We start from the raw sequence: 4,692 nt of genomic DNA, 5'->3' as shown, positions 1-4,692 counted from the left end.
GATTAAAATTCTGTATTTCAAAACACTGCAAATTTAAAATCCTGTAACTGAAAATACTGTATGAGCAAAATACTGAATGTTATAGTCCTGTATTACAAAATTCTGTATTTCAAAATTCTGTATAATAAAAAATACTGTATTTTCGAATACAGTTTTGTATAATCATAATAGGTATGATTATGATGAACTCCATGTCGCCTTGTTGCCATGTCGCCTTGTTGCCATGTCGCCATGTCGCCATGTCGCACAGTGCGTCGATTTTATGGAGATGTTGGAAAATAATAAAATTTTTTAAAATAAGTTGAGTTTGGAAAAAAAATTGTTTTTAAATGTAATAACAACAAGTTTTACAAAACTTGCCACGCCCACTTCTGAGTGTGCATATATATATCTAGAAAACGGCTTGCACAATTTGAATAAAATTGAAGAAATTTGATTATCTATGCGAGTTCAAAACCACAAAATAGTGTCGACTCTATTCACCCCCTGCCACGCCTACTTTTGTATACATGATTCAATCCAGGAACTTGTAGGTATGGGAATTCGGGAAAAAAAATTAAAAAAACAAGTGTTTTGCTAAGATTTCTTGATTTTCAGGCTCTAAATTTGATTGCATATTTAATTTTGACTTCATTAACTGCAAAACACCACGCAATCGGGCTGTTGGGTTGGAAAACCGAAGATCAGAAAGCTCCCTATCTGAACACATTATGTAAAAAATACTCGTAAACAAACACTTGTTGCAAGAGTAAGCGGAAGTTTCTACAGACAAAACTTACTAGTTGCCATGTCGCCGTGTCGCCTTGTCGCCTTGTCACCACGTCGCCTTGCCGCCTTGTCACCACGTCGCCTTGCCGCCATGTCGCCTTGTCGCCATGTCACCCTTTACTGTAGTTTATGTGGAACTTTTCGAAGTTTTAAGTATAGAATGATGTAGGTACGTATTACTTAATTTAACAAATGTTTACACTTTTTCGATGTTTATATTGTGGTCGTTGATCCTTAGTTTGAGATTTGAAAATATAGCAAACTCGGTGACGTATGAAAATTGTATCAAGCTACGAAAATAGCTATCTCATCTTATCACTTTTCGTACTATGTACAATTATAGTTCCTCGCAATCAAAACTTCACCAGTGCCATAGATGATTTTCAAGGTGTACGGCTGGATAAATTCCATTTGCTAAATTCATTGACCCAATTAGTCCCAAGTCATGCCCCGACAACCAATCCCAATCTACCAATCCTTGCAAAATACACATTTCGACAAAATGATTTGGTATTTCAGCTTTGTCGATTGAATTTCATTGGAATTTCACAGAATTTCAGATAAAGCAAAATATCCCAAACTTCATCAACAATAGTCTGCCAATGAGCTCCGAATTCGAATCTCTGATGCACATAAAATACATTCCCTCTCGTTGCATTTGAGATTCCATTCACTCAACATACCGCAAAATTTCTAAAATTACATAGCAGCTATCTCTGCTCTGCAACCTTTTCGAATTGTTGTTTCGCGTGTGATTCTGTTTATAGCATCACCGAAACGCGAAAGACCAAAACCAAGAAAAAATGAGAAAAAAATAATACAACAAACCATCATCTGACAAATTGACATTTGGGGGATTTATATGCGTTTGCACGAGTAATTAATGCTCTGAGAGATGGATAGAGCTGGGATGCCCTATAGTTCTGGGGAACAAATTAGTTACATGATCATGTGGCGGCAGTGGCGGCGCCTTACTCGGATGATGGTGGTGGAACAATTGTATAAATCTTCTTTTTAGAGCATTGTTTTGTTTTTTTCTATATTTCTTTCTAGTTCTTTGGTTGTTCTCTTGGATGCACTCTGCTCCATCTGTCAGTTTGTGTAAATGTGTACATATGTCTGGTGTTTGTCTGATATCGAATGCTGAGGGTTCATGATGATGACGATGACGCCATTATAATGTTCCTCAGATGGAATGTTCGCGGGAATTGTAGATACTTCAATTGTTTTTCACATTGCGTTTGATGCAATGACTCTCTGAGTCCTCTTCGTATAATACTTTCAGCTACTCTCTCGTCTTATAAGCAGTGGATGATGTTGACAAACCAAATGATGGCATCTTGGAGGAGTTGATTATGGAACTTGTCGAGATATGTGACATGTTGTTTATCAAAACATTAGCAGAACTATAATGTGCCCTTGTGAATCGTTCTGTGTTCTTATTTTAACTGCAAGAGTTTGAAGAAAACTAAATTTCTACATTATAACAGATTTGTGATGATTGAAAAGATAAACAGCTGCACTTTTAATGTTTTTTGTTGATTTTTAACAGAACTTTTTTTTTTTTTTTTTTTTAGAAGAATTTGGAGCATCCAGAATAATTTGCTTTAATAGCTGATTTTGAAAAAAAAAAAAAAATAATGCCAAAAACCAAAACCATATCAAAATTGATTAAGATTTTCTCAACCATAGGGGTTTTTTTTTCGAGAATTCTAACTCTTATTTCCAGCTTTGAAATACTAAAGCATGTTTCACTATCGTTCAGAGTGAATCAAGCTTCACTCGGATAACGTATATCGTAACTCACGTACATATAACGTATTTCAGAAAACAAATCTTCTTAATATCTGCTGGGTATTAGGACAAAACTGAACGAAAAGAAGTTTTCGCGGTTGGGTTAAAAATTCGCCAGGATCAATTTTTTTTTTTCAAAATCCTGCGTTCAAAACTCAGTGTTACAAAATTTTGCAAAAAGTTAAGAATTAGAAAATGTTGAAAATCACGGGATTTTTAAAATTTTCCAAACCTTTTATTTTTAATTTTTTTTTACAGAATTTTGTATCTAAAATAGTCTTGTTGAAAAAGTAATCAACTTAACTTCAAATTTCATAAGAAAAGGAATATTTTGTATCACCCAACCTCGTTTCTAATCAGTTTTCAACGGATGTGAGTTGTACGAAAATCAGTCTTTGCATTTTAAATAAATTGCACGACTGGGGTCGCACGTACTTGCTCTTATGCTTAAAGTAACTATAATGTTCAAGCTTTTTATTCAGGAAATTTAAAATTTGATATTTTGAAATTGAAGAAATTTCATAAGTAGTATAAAAAAATTAAATCCGTTTTTATAATTAATTAAACTCCGTTTTAAATTATCTTAAAAAAAAAAACAAATATGCCATTTTATTTCTTGTATAAAAAGGTATTTTTAGAAAAAAATTTTCGAAAATTGTAGGAGCCGTTTTTTAAAAAAATAATTTTTTATATATAAAAATTTTTTAACATTTTTCAAAAAAAAAGTTGGTATGCCATTTTGAAGAAATAATTAATTTACACATAATAACTAAATTTCAAAATTTTTCATTGATACGTTTTCAAAAAATTGATTTTTCAAAAAAAAATTTTGAAATATTTTTTAAAAATCCAAAAATGCGTTTTTTGAAAATTTTCTAAAATTTTAATATTATTTTTACTTACACACTTTTGTTTAAAAATTTTCATTTACATCGGGTTAATGTTGTACGAGATATTCAGAAACGAAAAAAACCGTTCTATGACAGGTACCGTTAATAACGGTACAAAAAATATTTTTTTTATTTAAAACGTTGGCTCTTATGTGTAGTACTACACACAAAAATTTTAATCAAAATCGTTAGAGCCGTTTTTGAAAAAAATTAACTTTTCTATTTCCGTTATATGGCAGGTACCGTTAGTTTTGGTCATAAAAAAAAAATTTCAATTTCCCCTCTAGGGAATCACCAAAAACTACTAACTACCAAGTTTGAAGAAAATCACTTCACTCGTTTAGGCTGCAGCTCCAGATAGAGACAGACACACAGACAGACAGACAGACAGACAGACAGACAGACAGACAGACAGACAGACAGACAGACAGACAGACAGACAGACAGACAGACAGACAAACAGACAGACAGACAGACAGACAGACAGACAGAATTGCCGGACCCACTTTTTTGGCTTTCTCCATCATCGTAATGCCATGTAAAATTGTTATATCGAGTTCGATTTTTTTTACGAATCCTAAACTTGCCCTATAGTACCTATATCGCAAGTAAAAAATCAGTCAGAAACCATTGGAAAAGGAGGTGAATATGATAAAAATGAAGGGAAAAATAAATTACGGGCGAGCCGAGTTCGGGAAGTGGTAGGGTTGAGTTTTTAATGGTAAAGAATGGTATAGGTATCTCGATTTCCGGCAAAACTACAAGTCCTATGGAAAAAAGTTGTATAGCAAGGTTGTAGGTAGTAAAAAGATCTACAACTTATGTATCAACAATTTTTTCACATAACCTCAAAATTTATGTGAAAAATTCAAAAAACCGAGTTTTTGGTTTTTTATTTTTATCTTTTTAAAAAAAAATGTTTTTTTCTACAAAATTTGGTGAAAACTTACCTTATTATATCCCAAATACACAGTAATTTATTTGATTTAAAATGTTTATTTTTTACCCTTTTTTTTATTAATACCAAAAAAACACCCTAATTATCAATCGAAAATTCACGTGTCAAAATATCAGCTTTTTTCAAAAAATCGGTGGGCATTTTGTTCGTTAAAATCTCTACTTTCTAATAGTGTAAACAAAAATTTACATTAGTACACCAAAGCGCATGTTCTCGGAAAATGCAAAAAGCTTGAATTCGAAAATTTTTTTATCATTATTTATAATTTTGGGCTATTTATTA

Source organism: Episyrphus balteatus, chromosome 4 (assembly GCF_945859705.1).
Source record: "Episyrphus balteatus chromosome 4, idEpiBalt1.1, whole genome shotgun sequence".
Taxonomy (NCBI): domain Eukaryota; kingdom Metazoa; phylum Arthropoda; class Insecta; order Diptera; family Syrphidae; genus Episyrphus; species Episyrphus balteatus.
This window is presented reverse-complemented; position numbering follows the sequence as displayed.